This window comes from Paramormyrops kingsleyae, chromosome 8 (genome assembly GCF_048594095.1).
Source record: "Paramormyrops kingsleyae isolate MSU_618 chromosome 8, PKINGS_0.4, whole genome shotgun sequence".
In the NCBI taxonomy this organism is placed as follows: Eukaryota; Metazoa; Chordata; class Actinopteri; order Osteoglossiformes; family Mormyridae; genus Paramormyrops; species Paramormyrops kingsleyae.
Genome location: NC_132804.1, coordinates 24,472,574 through 24,489,449, shown reverse-complemented (window position 1 = coordinate 24,489,449; position 16,876 = coordinate 24,472,574). Strand labels below are relative to the sequence as shown.

Genomic DNA, 16,876 nt, shown 5'->3' with positions numbered 1-16,876 from the left:
GCCAAAGAGTGCCAGAATGTCCACAGCGTACACGGAAGACCACCGTAATAACATCACAGACACTAATTCTATCAACTGCCCGTGGCTAAGCAGTTCGAAAGCGGAAAAGAAAGCCTCTTAGCGGATCAATGCATATGTAATGGACGGGTAGTGTCATTTACATAACTACCTTTATTAAATTACCCGCTAACAGTACACCCATTCCTCGTACCGTGAAACGTGCACTCGCCACCCTTTCATTTCCGTCTTGCTAAGTTTCACCGAACAGCTTTTAAACAGAAACACGGGCATCGGAAAGCGCAGGCGGTGACTCAAACCGAGGCTGACGGATCAGCTCTGACGGCTATTAAACAGCAGGCGACAGAGATAAGTGGGGTCAGTGTAAAATATGATTAAAACAAAGCTTTGGCGCTCGGCTTTGATTTAAAGGAGCATGCAACAAACAATCCATCTTCGGAAGCCTCTCTGTTACGCACACTGGGTCAGCTACTTTTGAACAAAGACGTGAACAAAACTGCACAATAAGGAAAATCCAGAACAGTGGTGTGTGAAAAACAAACAAGACTGAGTGTGGTCATTTATATGCTTTACACCCCCCAATTATTAGACCAAAGGGGAGCTAATTTAAACTGGCTCTAATGTGTTGTACAAGGGAATGTCTTGCATAACACCATTGTACTAATCAATAAATACATTCAGCTAAGCAGCTGGGGAGAAACTTTATTTTATTTTATTAAATATGCTGTATAAAATACAGTGGCATATTCAGAGGATGTATAAATGGATAAATGACTAACTTCCCTTACAATTAACAGGACAATATAGCCTAATTTTAGAAACAAATTATAGAGACCTCAATAATCTTTGACAGTGAATTCATTTACATTTTAAAAATATTTAGTTTTTGCATTTGAAGTACAAGATTTAAACATTCTTGGGACATATGCTTGTAAAGATTTTATTTAATTTTAATCACATAAAATAACCAATACTGATATAAATACAAACATAAAACTGAAACAATAACTTGTGTCATATAAAAGCAGTTATGTTGGATTTCACTGTAATCACAGTAAAATTATTTTATAGTTATACATTCAGATATATTTACTTATAAAAGTTGTGTATTCACAGTGGCTCAGTGTAGAGCTGGGCGATATGGCCTAAAAATAAAATCTCAGATTTTTTCATAAATTCGATTTTAATCGATTTTCCCCTCCCATACTCAAAATCAAACTACAGATGACAAATAAATGGTTCAAAACAAGTTTTAACTTTATTTTGTTTTTTTACTTTAGAGTTAAAGTGCAATCTGACAAGCCAAAAAAGATGCCTGTAAGTGAGATGGCAGACCACGCCTTGTAAAAACTTTTAGCATGTTAATGAATCCCGGCTTTTCCACATTATGTATGGGCACCATGTCTTTTGCAATATAGATCGCGACAGCGTTTGCTGTCGCCTTCCACCGTGCGCCATTCTTATCACATGGCACACAGTTCGAAAACGTGTCAGGGACGGTTGCTTGCTTAACTTTGGATGTTGTGCTGGTGCTGCGGGTATTTTCATTTCCTTGGGAGCTGCACTTCTCCCACTCCGCTGTGTGTCTCTGCTTTAGGTGCTGGAATAAATTTGTCGTGCTGCTTCCATTGGTTGCTACAGTTTTTGAACAGACTTTGCAACGAGGACTTGTTTGGTCTGTGTCCGACGGCGCAAAACCGAACAATTGCCATGATGTTTGTGAATCCGCTAGAGTTTTTGGGTGCGCCGCGCTAATTTACCCGTGAAGGACGGTGCGTCGCATTAGTTCCGCTTTTGGCGCTCGCGTGTAAAATAAGTACTAAATCGATTTTCATAAAAACACATTGTCCTGAACTGCAAATTCGAATTAATCGATAAAATCGATTTATCGTCCACCTCTAGCTCAGTGTTTAGCAGTGTAACCTCACACTTCCAGGGTTGGCGGTGTGAATCCCACCCCACGTCTGTGATGTTTTTCAGAATTTGTATCGGTTACTGTCAGGATCCGTCACAGTCTGTCGTTTCGCTGTTTGACCAGCTGGTGTCACTGGCCATCCCGTCCTGTGTTACCATGGTTTTAGCTCCTAATGTGTTCTCCTATTCCTCATGATTAAATGGACTAAGTGGGTGTCTCTGAACTTAGGAACTCCTCCATCCTGGGTTTATCCTCACCTGTTTGGGCATTTTTTTTTTTAAATGGTTTTTGGTGCTTTTGATTCAGTTCCCCCCTAGTTGTGTCCTTGTGTTTATGTTTTTCAGTTTTGCTCTTTTTTGATACCTTTGTTCCTGATTCACCCTGATTGTGTCTAGTTATTAAGTTCTGTTTTGCCTGTTTTCCCAGTATCTCCCAGTGTTTGAATCTCTAGTGTTGTTAATTACCCTCACCTTTGTCTCGTTACTCTTAGTTCCTAGTGTTTGGTTAAATGTCTATTGGTTACACCTGTCCCTTGTTTTGTACTGATTATCATGTGTATTTAATTCCTGCCCTTACTGCCCTGTTCCTGACCTGGTCATTGTGGTTTTTCCTGTATTACTTCCAGTTTGCTGTGCCTGCTCCTCTGTAGATATATGCGTTGTTTTGTGTTTGTTCCTCTGCTGCTCTCTGCTTTGCTGTATTTGTTCCTGTGCTGGTCCCTGCTTTGCTGTATTTCTTCATGTGGTGCTCCCTGCTTTGCTGTGTTTTCCTCTGCTGCTCTCTGCTTTGCTGTATTTGTTCCTGTGCTACTCCCCATTTACCTTGTGAGCCCCCTCATGGTTCCTTTTGATTGTTGTTTTTTGAATTCAATAAAGTTACTTGTGCTTTGTCCTTTCACCATGCTAGTTTGTAACAGGTTACCTTCAGTTTCTTTGCTTTTCTCTTGCAGTCCAAAGATGTGAATTAGGTGAAGTTAAATGGCCCATAGTGTGTGATTGTATGCCATGTGATGGATTGGCTCCCTGTCCTAGGTGTACCCTTGTCGCATCCTTCCTTTATACTGGAAATATACTGGAATATATATAGCCTCCAGTGTTAATTCAGGCTTGTGGTTGACAGCTGACATTAGGGAATATGTGTGAGACTGTCAAGGTGAGCAGTCATCACCGTAAAACTGCATGATATGTGGTGTTAAATGTCCATTATTCATGTTTACTATGAAAAATGTGGCATGGGGTATTGACCTGGCATGTGTCATATGAGGATTTTATAGCAGTAAGCATCTTTGTATTCGCTTGACTTTCGATACTTGTCATGAGTGCCAAACTCTTAATTACATTTAGAACTTGCTTTCCAAAGCACTTTTCACACCGCAATCAGTTTTATCAAAATTGAATCAAGATTTTGGATGAGTCATTTCAATGAATTCTTTATTAATCATCAGTTAAATTCTTTGTCGGTTATTGTGATGTCACAAAATGCCTATTTATGCATGATTTCTGGATTTAAGGCCCTACAAACTGGTCTGCTATTTCACTTCTTTTTTTATCAATATCACATGTTATTTTAAACACATCTGCTATGAAGCAGCCAATTATTTTTTTTAAGTAGACATTTTAGAAAGGTTGCTGTGATATTGATTTTGATAGTGAACCTTTTTATTTCAGTGCTTTCAGCCAACCCTGGCGCTGACCTGAAAATATAACCAACAATCGCTTACTGCGTTCGAAGGGGTCGGATATATACAATATATGTATTCTCCCTTATTGATTAGAACAGTATTTTAAAATTATTATTTACACAAACAGGCATGCTTACAAACCAGAATGAATTGTGCTGTTACCAGCGTAGAAGAACTGTCAATTATCTACCTTATCTTTAGTGTACCATTTCTGGGGTCATTCTGTATTTAACCCCAGCCAATGTCAAGATAAGAGAGGTTCCCCTTTTCTATTCCACTCCGCCAACCGATTGACCCCAGGCTTACGGAGCATATTCTGTTACTCATTGCTGCCTGGGGGAGATGGACACACGGAGCCCAAGTGGGAGAGCCATTCGTCAGTCTCTGAGTCTGACATCCAGCCTCTGTTCCAATCCCTCAGTGAGATAACACTAGAGAGAGACTGATTGAGACAAGAGTGCCATTATCCTGATCCACAGACATAGACCTTACCGCCCAGGTAATAACTGCTCTCTGATCCCCTCTTTTCTTCCAAATTGCAGCGCTTTTATGCAGGTATGGATGAAGTCAATTTTCCAGACAAAATTACTTTACAGATATAAAAATGACTTTCCTGACTGGACTTAAAAGCACTGCGGTAAATTAATTCTGAATGGTTTAATTGACTGATGGCAGGTGTCATCCAGAATGGCTTAAAACTTTGTTTTCTTTCCCCAGTTTAGTTAAGTAAGTTACATGCAAACATAGAAAATGTCAGTGTGCAAAAACCTTTGCCTGCTGGCGTATGTAACATATGGGCTCTGACTTTTGGCACCTATAGTATATTTCCATCCTTTTACAGTAAATGTGTAGGAACCTGTAAGTTATGCCTGTGTTGGTGACCATTTAGGCTTAGGCTATTTAACAATGAGTCAACTGCAAAGAGAACCATTGTGGCTTCAAGTTACATTCATAAATAAAAGAGCTGTTTTATTTTGATTAAATTCCACTCCCATTTTAAAGTACAAATGACTTGGTAATATTTTATTGAGCTGTGATTTTCTGTCACCTGAAAATAGATGCAGAAACATAAAGAAATGATCACAGCCAAGCATCTGTCTGGAGAGAGGAGACCTCCTACTGAAAGTACAAATACGTGTACTTTCAGGGTGGGTTGGTTGGGGTGGGGGGGGGTCCCCTGAGCTTGCAATTCCCCCACAGCCTCCACTGGGAGGCAAGATGTTAAACCCATGTCACTGATTCTTGATTCATGGTCCCGTGGTCTCCTGCATGAAAAACACAGAGTGGCCCCTTTATACTCCAACCCCACATGAAAATGAGCCAGAGTAACCTCTATCTGTAAGGGCAAGTCTTATATAACCTTCACTGTGTACTGACCACTCCATGCTACAGAAAAACCCCAGAGTGGCCTATGTTACTACAAAAACCTCTGAACAAAAGACTAGGTAAACACATTAGAATTGCTAATAATACTCAGAATTGCTAACAATACTTTGGGACACGGTTTCAGTTTCACCCTGTATTGCATAATCGTTGAATAATAAATAATGATGGACAATATTAGTGTCCCAGTGCCCATTGTGATTCGAAAAGACTGCCGTCAAAGGAAAAACTCCAAATGTTGTTTCAAGAGATGTCTTTGACTGAACTTCGGTGCAAAATAATTCAATTTCACCCATCGCTACACTTGTTTGAATTCCCAAAGCGATTGTCCTGCCACTAGTTGCTCCCATCACAATACACTTGTCTTCATTCCCCCTGGGCAGTCCTTACATACCACACTGTTATTATCCACGTTAGTCTCTCATCTTTTCCTCTCCTTCTCCCTCCCTTTCCTCTTTTCTTTTTTCTCCATTTACAGTACATTGTTCTTCTTCATTTTCTAATGCATAGATCAGGAGTCCATCTTTATCAAAATTTCAGTGCCATGGACAACTTTAAACGTAAAACGCAACCATAAAAGTAGCTAGCTAAGGAAAAAAAGGAATAACATGCCCAGATGTTTGCAATATTTAATTTTTTTTTCTAATTTCCCTCTTGATTTCATCCTGTGCTGAATGCTTTAATGTGTTTAATTGAATCTGTTCTGCATTTTAAGGTGCATGTGCATTCATGTAGACCTAATAATGAAATGTGATTTTGAATTCAGCTTTCGTTTGACTCTTGGTTTGCCTTTTTGTCGTTTGCTTCAGTGGGTTAATATTGCTGTAGTTTTTAGTTTCCTGTGACACGTTTACTGTAAAGGCTTTGGTCTGTACTTCTATCTAACAAGTGGATGCTCTGACACAAGCTGAGTGAAAAGGCAAGTACAGTACACAAAATAAATCGGTGTTGGAATAACATGTGACCTTCCTCTGATAGCTGACAGAGTAACAGATGTGTTTCTGTAACACTGATACATATTTCCATCTTTTAAATTTGCCCGTGAACAATAAAATATCAACCTTTCTTGGTATCTTTGAGTTAACAATGATATTTTGATTCTTTATTCCTCAGAGACATCAGAGACACATGCAGGAGAGGAAAACATTAAATCCTAATTCTTGATCATACAAAGTACTTAGTTCACCAGTTCAGTTAACTTGTTTGTCATCTTCTGCATGTCTGGTGTTTTTCAAAGCTCATGTTTCATTGGTTCAAACATCTGATGTAAAGCTCTGTCACATTTTCTAGCACAAGACTTAGTCCATACATAGATGAACAACTAGACCAGTTCTATCAAACCACCATACATGAGATACCAAACTACATTACATTTTCTTCTGATGTATGATTTTTTATTTTATTTTTTTTTCTGTGGTGAAAGCTTTTCACCCCTTCTCACTGCCTGAATTGACAGTACCCTGAATCACTCGGGTTGTAAGGAGAGGAATCCTTTCAATGCAACGTGAGTGATGGAGTATGAATTTTTGGCCTAGACCTCATTACTCCTGAGCTCCCCGAATGTGCATATTAAACCTCTAGCATACTGTGACCAACTATGCAGACGCTCAACAGTGCATCTCAGTCGTATAAGAAGCAAATCAGACATGTCTCAGCCTTACGAACATATTGCCATCGACGAATTTCTGTCATTTCACACTCGGCCCTCTATATCCATGAGTTCTGCATTCGTGCATTCAACCAACTGCAGATTGAAAATATTTAAAAAAACAATAAACAAAAAATCTGGAACGTTCCAAAAAGCACTATAGGGACTCCACTTGAATGAAGTGAGTGATTTCACAGACCGTCATCTCTCTCCAGCACTCACTGTCTGAGCGCTGTTCGTCTCACATCTCGTACGTTTGCTACTTGTATTATGTGCACGACGAAACTAAACCTATGCCCTGCCTTATTCCCTGAACAATACAGTGTAACAACTATCTACATTGCATTTACATTGTATTAGGTATTATAAGTAATCTAGAGATGAATTAAAGTATATGGAAGGAGGTGTGTAGGTTATATGCAAATACTGCGGAATGTTATATAAGGGACTTGAGCGTCTACAGGTTTTGGTATCTGCGGGGGGCCCTGAAACCAATCCCCTACGGATAACAAGGGACGACTGTATTTATTTCGTCCTGAATACGAATGAATGACTGTTGCACCCACTCCCCCTTTCTGAAAGCTTATTCTAAAGGGTCTTTGAAATTTGCAGTCACATGCAAGACCTTCCCAGCCTGCTGCCACAATGGGCAGGAGTATGCATAGCGATTCAGTTATGAGTTTTGATATCGATTGCTGGAAGCAGTACACCAAGCAAGAATGGAAAGGCTATAATCCAGTACAATAAGCATAGTTAATTCTGCTGCAATACCACTATACTCTACTGATAAAAGCATAGCAACTTAGGTAGCCATTGCACAGCTAGCAGCGAAGAAGCATTTTTTATTTCAAAACTGTCTGCAATATGATGAAAAAAAGTTTCTTTAGTATTATTTCGACTTTATAACAAAGTTATTCTTAACAAAATGTAAAGCCAGCACAAATAAAATCAGTGACAACAGAAATGTATCGATTACAATGAAAACCAAAAGGGAACTTGGCGTAAAATATATAATAATAATGACTCCAGAGAAACAAAAGCTGAAAAAAACTCCCATGCCCTTTGTTTGAGGCACAAATAACAGGGGTGATAAAATAACCATGCTTTGTAACAGCATATTATTATCAGATTATTGTTTTTGTATTTTACAGATTGCACCTTTGATAGCAAGTATTAAATACATCCATAAAGAACAATTCAGTGAGAGGAGCTGAACCTTTGCTTTTGTGATTATCTCTGACTGAAACTCTACATTCTTTCAAAATAAGGGAAAAAATCTAAGTGGAGGTTATGAGTTGAAGTCTGAACTCTGGCTGGGCCACTCCAAAAGATAGATTTCCTTTATTGAAGCCACTCTGTAGTAGATTTACTTTGACATTTAGGGTCATTGTCCTGCTGCATCACCTAACTTTTCAAGTCAAGCCAAGTCAATTTAAAGTCCTTTATTGTCAATATGCCATATGTAAAGGACACACAGAGGATTTTAATTGCATTATTTTCAATCCCACGGTGAGTGCATGAACAAATGACAAGCAAGAACACACAAGATTAAAAAATTAAAATAAAAATTAAATTAAATGCTGTATACAAAAGACAAATACGGCAGTACAGATACGGTGGATCCACAGTGCAAAGGTAGATACTGTAGCATAAATTTTTAGTTTTCATAGTCTTTGTAGCATGTAATGTTTGTTATGTAGTATGTATGTACGTGTATAATATATAATATGCATGCATGTATGTATTAGACAATATTTGTGTTGCACTTTTAATATGAAGCTGAAAGCTGCTAATGTGAATACAGTACAGAACAGGTACAGTTAATGTTCTAAATCTGCACCTGAATGTGTATTTATTTTATTTTTATTTACTTGAGAGAATACTTATTTTGACTTACTTTTAAGTATATTTTAGGTTTTTTTTTAGTAGGTTGCAGCAGTATTGACAGACTTTTAATTTAAGAAAGACAGTCATGCTTTGTTCAGTAAACCACTGACAAATGAAGAAAAAAATAAGCAATTCATGTTGTTTCTTTTACCCCTGCTGAATCGAAAATGGACTGAACCATGACTTCAAAACCGAGGTACTACTGAACCGTGATTTTTGTGTACTGTTACACCTCTAATGTACGTGTACCATATGTAATATGTATGTGTATATGTATGTATGTCTGAAATATGATGGATCCAAAGTGCAAAGGTAGATAGTCTTTATAGTACATAGTACAGTAAAGTGGCTATAGCTGGATATGGCTGGGGGGGGGGGGGGGTTACAGTCCAGACTTTTTAGGGGGGATGGGAGAAGGGGGAGAGAGGGGAAGTGTTCAGCATCCTGATAGCCTGGTGGATGAAGCCATTCCCCAGTCTGGTGGAGCAGGTGCAGAGGCCCCAGTACTTTCTTCTGGATGGCAGGAGACTGAAGAGGCTGGGGGGTGGGTGGGGTCTCCCACAGTGCTGACTGCTTTGCGGGTTAGGCAGGTGTAAGAGGGGTGGGTGGGGTCTCCCACAATGCTGACTGCTTTATGGGTTAGGCGGGTGTAAGGGTGGGTGGGGTCTCCCACAGTGCTGACTGCTTTGTGGGTTAGGCGGGTGTTGTAGGTGTCCAGGAGGGAAGGAACTGGGGCTCCAATGATCTTTCCTGCTGCCTTCACTATGCGCTGCAGGGCTTTCCAATCACTGGCAGTGCAGCTTCCAAACCACACAGTCACACAGTTGGTCAGGATACTTTCAGCGGAGCCTCGATAGAAGGAGGCTTTCTTTGCAGTGATGCAGTGTTCTTTGAGAAGAAGAGGTCCTCTATGATGTACACCCCCAAAACGTTGCTGCTGCTCACTCTCTCCACAGCAGTACCATTGATGGTAAGTAGGGGTGTTGGGTGTGTGATCTCCTGAAGTCAGTGACAATCTTCTTTGTTTTGTTGTTGCTACATCATGTGGTCAGTTGGTTCATCTCATTCCTGTAGTGTCATTATTGTTATTGATGAGACCCACCGCAGCTGTGTCACCTGCAAACTTGGTGCTATAATTTGGTGTCCAGTCATAGGTCAGCAAGGTGAAGAGCAGGGGACTGAGCACACATCATTAGGGGGCGCTGTGCTCAGTGTGATGGTGCCAGATGTCTTGTTGCCGACCACACTGCTTGTGGTCTCTCAGTGTGTCTAGCAGCCAGTTACAGACAGAGGTGTTAAGGCCCAGTCAGTCCAGTTTCTGTATCAGCTGTTGAGGAATGATGGTATTGAATGCTTGAAGTCTATGAGCAGCATTCTCACATGAGAGTCCTTAGTGTCCGGGTGGGTGGGGAGTACAGATAGGAGAGCAGAGGAGATTGCATCATTGGTCCACCTGTTGGCCCGATATGCAAACTGAACGAGATGCAGGGCAGACTGGAATGTATTTAATGCGCTGCATGACAAGCCTTTCCAAGCACTTCATGATAATGGGGGTCACTGCAACAAGATGGTAGTCTTTGAAGCAGGATAGAGATGCCTTCTTTTGTTCAGGTATGATGGTGGTGGCATTAAAGCATATGGGGACAAAAGCCTGACCCAGGAAGGTGTTCAAAATGTATTTTACGGGTCTTAATCCTGGAAAGTGCACTTTTCACACTGGCTGAAGACAGACATATTAGGCCCTCAGCAGCCTGTGAAGCTCCCCTGTCAGCCATGGCTTCCGATTAGCCCGTATGGTGATGCACCTGGTACATGTGACATCATCCATGCATTTGGTGATTCAGGCCCTGACAGTCTCTGTGTCTTCTACTAACCTTCTACTGACCGAACAGCCACCCGGTTACTATCCTGTAGGTAAGGGGTCTCCAACTCCGGTCCTGGAGAGCTACTATCCAGTCGGTTTTCAATCCTACCTGGCTTCTGATGAACCACAGCTGTTCTCAGGTAAATCTCAGGGCCAGGTGTGGCTCCTCAGAAGCCAAGTGGGATAGAAAACCTACTGGATAGTAGCTCTCCAGGACCGGAGTTGGAGACCCCTGCTGTAGGTTACCTCGATAATCTTCTTGAGGATTCATTTTCCCTTTGATGAAGGCAAGTTGTCTAGGTTCTGAGGCAGCAGTAGAGGCCCAGATAATGATGCTCGCTCCACCGTACTTCACCATTGGAATGATTTTTTCATGTTGGTATGCAATGCCCTTTTCACGCCATATATAGAGCTGTATAGTCGTCTCGAATAATTCAACCATAGTTTCATCAGTCCCTGAAATATTTCCCCAGTAGCAGTGTAGAGTGTGAAGGTGGTCTGGAAAACTTCAGGCACACAGTGATATTTTTTATCTGGAGAGCAATTCATCTGAGTGTGGGCAGATGAACCTCTAAGCTCATGAGATGATTGTAACCCTTTCCACCTTTATGTGTCAGGACCTGTCCTGTCAGCCCATCATGTTCCCGTTTGGCCAGGAGAGGTCACTGGCCATCCTGTAATCACCTCCTTGTTTCCAGCCTACTATGATAACCATCCACACCTGTCTTTCATTTGTGTCTCATTACCAATGCATATACAGTGCCTGTAGGAACTCATGATAACTTATTCAGATAGTTACTTTGCTTGTCATACAGCCTGAAATTAAAATCCATTCTCAAAAAAACTTTTACCAGCTTTATTTACAAATTTTGCCTTACAAGATCACACTATTGAAAAGAAAGTTAACTGCTAAGAAAATTAATTAAAAAATGAAAAACCAAAATTACCTGGTTGGCAAAGTCATTAATCCCCTGATTAATACTTAGTAGAGTCATCTTTTGCTGTTATTACAGCCATCAATCTTTTTGGATATGTCTCGGCTAGCTTTCCACACCTAGATTGGGGAATGTTGGCCTGTGATTCCTTGCAGAATTGTTTGAGTTCAATCAGATTGTGTGGTGAGTGGCAATAGACTGCTCTCTTCAAGTCAATTTACAGCTTTTCTGTTGGATCTAAGTGAAGGGTCTGACTGAACCACTCAAGGACATTCACCTTCTATCCTTAAGCTAGTGTTGTTCTTTTGCTGGTACTGTACAGTACCTATAAGAAGTTCTCAGCCCCTTGGATGTTTTACCGTTTTATTGCTTTTATAAATCAATCATAATCAACATAATTTGGCTTTTTTGACTAAAAAAATACAAAAACAAACCCTGTAATGTTAATGTGAAAACTGATTTCTACAAAATAATGACAAATAAAAATATGTGACATAAAATAAGTGATTGCATAAATATTTACCCCCTTTAAAATGACTGACCTAATTCAACAGAGGTCCAGCAAATTGGTGCTAGTAGTCTCACAATTAGTGGATTGGAGATCACCTGAGTGCAGTGACTGCTTCTCAAGTGATTGTAGTATAAAGGCACCAGTGTCTGGAAGGTCCGTTCACTGGTTATTCAGTATTCCTGGCTACCGTTACAGCATGAAGGCAAAAGAACACTCCAAGCAAGTCAGAGAAAAGGTTATTGGAAAGTATAAGTCAGGGATGGATACAAAAAAAATTCTAAGGCACTGAACATCCCCTGGAGTTCAGTTAGATCCATCATCAAGAAATGGAAGGAATATGGCACATGTGTAAATCTGCCTAGATCAGGCCGTCCTCACAAACTGAGTGACCGTGCAAGAAGGAAACTTGTGAGAGAGGCCACCAGAACACCTATGGCTACTCTGAAGGAGTTACAAGCTTCAGCAGCTGAGATGGGAGAGACTCTGCATACAACAACTTTTGCCCGGGTTTTGCCCAGTCAAAGCTTTATGGTAGAGTGGCAATGAGAAAGCCACTGTTGAAGAAAACTCATATGAAGTCTTGACTAGAGTTTGCCATAAGGCATGTTGGAGACTCCAGGGTCAAGTGGAAGAAAGTTCTTTGGTCTGATGAGACCAAAATGGAGCTTTTTGGCCATCAGACAAGACGCTATGTTTGGCGGATATCAAACACTGCACATCACCACAAACACACCATCCCCACTGTGAATCATGGTGGTGGCAGCATCGTGCTGTGGGGATGCTTCTCAGCAGCAGGCCATCGACCAAGGCTTGTAAAGGTAGAAGGTAAAATTAATGCAGCAAAATATAGGGAAATCCTGGAGGACGATTTGATTCCGTCTGTAAGAGAACTACGGCTTGGGAGAAGATTTATTTTCCAGCAAGACAATGACCTGAAACATACAACTAAAGCTACACAGAAATGGTTTGAAGACAACAAGGTGGATGTTCTGGAGTTGCCGAGTCAGAGCCCAGACCTCAATCCGATAGAGAATTTGTGGCTGGATGTGAAAAGGGCTGTTCAGTGGTCAGAGCTTGAACAGTTTTGCAAGGAAGAATGGAGTAAAATCAGTGTCCAGATGTGCAAGCTTGATTGAGACCTATCCACACAGACTGTCACAGACTGCTGTGATTGCAGCCAAAGGTGCATCTATTAAATACTGACTGGAAGTGGGTGAATATTTATGCAATTACTTATTTTATGTTACAGATTTTTATCTAATTGCCATTATTTTGTAGAAATCAGTTTTCACTTTGACATTAAAGGGTTTTTTTTGTATTTTTTTTTGTCAAAAAAGCCGAATTATGTTGATTGATTTATAAAAGCAATAAAAGGGTAAAACATCGAAGGGGTGAATACTTTTATAGGCATTGTATGTTTAGGATCATCATGTTGGAAAGTGAATGACCTACCCATCTTCAGCTATCTAACACAGGGATGCAGGCTTTCCTCGAATTTGGGTGCACTTGGCAATATTCATTTTCCCTTCAATCCTAACCAGTCACCCAGTCCCTACTGAAGGGAAACACACCCACACCATAATGCTGCCACCACCATGCTTCACAGTGGGACTGGTGTTTTTGGATGTTGTTTGCTTTTTGCCAAATGGAGTACAGTCCAATAAGGTATATTTATGTCTCATATGACCAGAGCACCTTTTTCCACATGGCAGCAGAATCTTCCAAGTGTGTTTTTGCATACAGCAAACAAGACTGAATGTGCTACATTTCCTTTTTGCCAGCCTGCCATACAGGTCAGCTCTGTGTAAAGCAGGGGTGTCAAACTGCAGTCCTGGGGGGGGCGGGGGCGGGGCAGAGCCCTGTGTAGCTTTAGTTCTTTCCCTGTTCCACCACAAACGATTCAGCGCAACAGCTGTGTGGTAATTAGCACAAGAAGTTAAATCAGGTGTGTTAAACGAGGGGAAACCCAAAAATGTGCAGGGCTCCGACCCCCCAGGACTGGAGTCTGACACCTGTGGTGTAAAGCTTGAGAGACTGCTGTCACATGCACAGGTAGACCGGTTCCAGCCATGAAGCCCTGTAAGTCCTTCAAAGTTGCCTTTGGCCTCTTGGTAGCCTCGCTGATCAATGCCCAGTTTGGGTGAACGGCCTGATCTATGCAATGTGTTGGTGGTGCTATATACCTTCCAGTTCTTAATGATCCTCAGTACTCAGAAGAATAGCTAAAGGCTTTGAAATCTTTTTGCAGCCTTCTCCTAACTTATGCCTCTCTACAACTTTATCCCAAAGGCCTTTTGAAAGCACTTTCCCAACCGTGTTCATTCCTTTTTCAGAACCTTGCACCACTAGCAGTGGAATCTTCAAGAGACAGCTGGCTTTATTCTGAGGCAATCAAAACCACTGCAATTGATGTCAGGTGAGGCAATTAGCCTAGTGTTTGATCTGGCAGCTGATTGGTTGCATCTGAGCAAATTTTGAATGGTACATTCTAAGGGGCTGCTCACTTTACCGAACCAGGTATTTCACTAATTGATTTTTAATAATTTTCCAAAATGTGATAAGTTGTTGTTTTCACACTGACAATGAGGGCTATAATGTGTACAAATGGCTAAAAAATTACATTTCATTTTCCTGGGTGTGATGTGACAGAAGGTATTGATTTTCACAGGGTATGATGACTTTCTATAGGCACTGTATGTTTGCCTGATTCCTCAGTGTTGTCGTTGTTCAGTTCATAGTGTGCGTGTCTGTTTCAAGTCTATGCCTGCTTAAATAAAACTTCCTTTTCTGAAAACCAATGCCAATGTGTGGATCGTTGCTCCTTCCTGTTTCCTGAACATGACAGAATGACTGAGCTCCCCAGACAATCTCATGGCCTTACCAAAAGAGCCGCCTGCACTCTGTGTCTCTGCCTGCTCCCTCTCCCCTGCATTCACCCTCCTCCTGGTATCAAAACCAATCGTCCCCTCATTTAGGTAGTTTGTGGACAATACACCGACTGACCTGCTGAGTGACAGTGATTTAAAGGAGCCTGAGGTAAACAATGGACCCGATGAGTCATCCACCATGTGAATTGCTCCTCCAAAACCAAGATAATAAAAGTTAAGGCATTGGGCATAGAGACCGGAGGTCCCGATTCGAAACACAGAGTCTTATGAATCCAGGAGAAGTGTGAGGTCGCTGGACCTTTGGAGTGGCTCCCGACTTGCTCTCAAGTCCCCCAGGAACCCATTCCAGGACCTGAGGAGGCCACTCACCCAGAACCTGGTCCAGAGGAGCCCGTGTCTCCAGCACACGGTCTAGGGAAGCCGACTCCGTCCTGGTAATCTCACTCCCCAGCTGCTGCCTCATCAGCACCTGGGCCTGCCTCACCTCCCATCTTGCCAGCGCCTGCCTCACCTCCCATCTTGCCGGCGCCTGCCTCACCTCCCACCTTGCCGGCGCCTGCCTCACCTCCCATATTGCCGGCGCCTGCCTCACCTCCCATATTGCCGGCGCCTGCCTCACCTCCCACCTTGCCGGCGCCTGCCTCACCTCCCACCTTGCCGGCGCCTGCCTCACCTCCCATCTTGCCGGCGCCTGCCTCACCTCCCATCTTGCCGGCGCCTGCCTCACCTCCCATATTGCCGGCGCCTGCCTCACCTCCCATCTTGCCGGCGACTCGCCTCGCTGCCTTTGTCTGCCCTCCTGCCATGTCTGCAATGCCGCCTCTGGCCGCTACTGCAGCACCTCCGGAGCCCATCTTCGCCCCAGCAGCATCTCCGGAGCCTGGTTCCAATGCAGCGTCCCTGGAGCCCAGTTCACCTCCAGTGTTTCTGCCAGTAAGCTCGGTGAAGAACCCACCTTGGCTGTCATCCAGAGGTGAACGGCAGCCGCGGTCTCACCTCTCCGGATTCTGGAGCGGTCGCCACGGTGTCACAGTATGTATGTCTGTTTCAAGTCTATGCCAGCATAAATAAAACTTCTTTTTGTGAAAGTCAACACCAGTGTGTGGTTTGTCACTTGTTCCTGGTTTCCAGACGTGACATTATACAAACCAATATTTGGTATGTTTTTGACGGTAGGTTGTCTGAGATGTCTTTTTTGCAAAGCATGGTTGAAATCTGCAGATGCTTCTTGTGAATAGCAAACTCAAAATGTTTGAATGGTTTGTTTTTAAGTCAAAGTAGCCATAATCCAGACCTTAATTTCATTCCTTTATTGCACTCCAGATTTTCAAACTTTTCTAGCTTTTGTTGAAGTCATTAGCCAGATTCAAATATTTTTACCAACCTATATTGTGCTATTGAATGATATTTTCTATACATATAAGAACAATACAATAATTTGTGTTTTATTGGTTTAAACAGATTGTTCATTATTGTAACTTAAATTTAGATTAAACCACATTTTATGACCAACTACTGCAAAAAAATACGTAATTCCATTATGTCTACATATTATTCTTTGCAACTGTGTCCAGCTAATAAACAGGTAGTTTTCCCAGCTCTTCATATCTGATTCTTTTCAGATCTTGTTCACGTTTAGCTACTGAACCCCATTAGTATTCATGGTGCCATGATATCCATTTATTAGCATGCGACAGCTTGAGTGGACCTATATGACGGATTTGTCAGCTTCAGAAGCATGTAGTGCAGAAACACACAATCTATTAACCTATATAAAAGCATGCAAGCACAAGTAGTGCACATACTGTAGCATGTGTGCATCACTATGTACTGCAAAAGAAAATATTTTTTATTAAAAAATATATATATTATATTTGTCTTTTAGAATGACTTTTTGACCTGTCAGGAAAAAAGTAGAAGGTTAACTATAAATGGTCAATAAATACATAAAAATGAATGCTGAATATTCATGCTAAAAAATCAGTCTATTTGACCCCAAAGTCTTATTTAACTATGAATAAAGAGCAGTGGCCGGTCATCAATTATTATATATTTTTTTTGCATTGCCCCCAAAATGGAGTAATGCTACTGGTGTCACAGACAATGAGTTCTTAATGTGCTAATGGTGTGATAATATTCCAATCAT

General features: G+C 41.5%; 1 long non-coding RNA gene across 1 annotated transcript; it reads left to right on the top strand.

Moving 5' to 3' along the window:
* Nucleotides 1-13,830: 13,830 nt before the first annotated feature.
* On the top strand, nt 13,831-14,910 carry LOC111843599 (uncharacterized). Its single transcript, XR_002838199.2, has 3 exons — nt 13,831-13,921; nt 14,176-14,258; nt 14,688-14,910. It is a non-coding gene; the product is annotated as an uncharacterized lncRNA (long non-coding RNA).
* The last annotated feature ends 1,966 nt before the right edge of the window (nt 14,911-16,876 follow it).